Source organism: Suricata suricatta, chromosome 12 (genome assembly GCF_006229205.1).
Source record: "Suricata suricatta isolate VVHF042 chromosome 12, meerkat_22Aug2017_6uvM2_HiC, whole genome shotgun sequence".
NCBI lineage: Eukaryota > Metazoa > Chordata > Mammalia > Carnivora > Herpestidae > Suricata > Suricata suricatta.
The window spans coordinates 98,638,001-98,639,018 of record NC_043711.1 but is presented as its reverse complement, the minus strand read 5'-3'; the positions used below and the strand labels follow the sequence as shown (position 1 = coordinate 98,639,018).

Here is a 1,018-nt window from a genome sequence, read left to right as displayed (position 1 = left end):
TAAGTCAGAGCTGCAAAGTGTAGGCGGTTTGGACGGTGCAGGGGTCTTCCTTTTCTCCTCACTGTCTACCTCCTTCTCCCCCAAAACCCTTCTCCCTCCTTCCTTCACTCTTTTGCAAAGTCTCAATGGCAGACCGATTACAAGCAGAGACTTTGGTATTTCACAGCCTCCACCCTCTAGCTCTGTAAACTGACTGTACCCTTAACCTCCCTAAGCTTCTCTTTCCCGGGCTCTAACCTGGGTATCACAGGATTAAATAAGAAAATGCTTGTAAAATTTTTAGGTCGTGCCATTTGAGCTGGGTTTTGCAGGATGCGTAGGAGTCTTCAAGCCAGAACGGGTGTAGAAAGGTGTTCAGGTAGAAAGAGTAGCCCCTGAAAACGGTGAGATGACATGATGTGTTCAGAGAATAGTGCGTTCAGTGCAGCAGCAGGCTGTGCCTGAAAAGATGCTGGAAGAGGGCAGCCCTTGACAATGTTTTTGTACCATGACGAGGCATTTAGACACTGCCTTTAAATTTTTTTTAATGTTTTTATTTATTTTTGAGAGACAGAGAGAGACAGTGCAAGCAGGGGAGGGTCAGAGAGAGAGGGATACACAGAATCTGAAGACAGCTCCAGGCTCTGAGCTAGCTGTCAGCACAGAGCCCAACGCAGGGCTCGAACCCACAGACTGTGAGATCACGACCTAAGCTGAAGTCGGACGCTTAACCGACTGAGCCCCCAGGCGCCCATAGACATTGTCCTTTAGTTAACGAGGGCCAAAGAGGGAGCAATTTAAGCATACAATAATCTCTCTACTCCCGTTCACTTTGGGTGTTTATTTGGAACTGAATTTGGACCCAAAGAGGATCATGTAGGTCCAAGACTAGCCAACCCAGAAGGTTTCGGGGACCAGGTCTGAATATAAATGTATAAGGAAGGAGCCACAGGGAGTTCTTCTTGCAAACAGGATAGGGCATGCCCTTTCTAGAAAGGACAGCTGTCCCACGTGGGAGTGCAGACCTAGGGTCTCCAGA

General features: G+C 48.1%; 1 protein-coding gene across 1 annotated transcript in view; it reads left to right on the top strand.

The window, feature by feature from the left end:
• The window catches only part of LOC115274565 (1,25-dihydroxyvitamin D(3) 24-hydroxylase, mitochondrial), a 15,485-nt gene that overhangs the window by 1,770 nt on the left and 12,697 nt on the right, over nt 1-1,018 (top strand). The window lies entirely within an intron of this gene.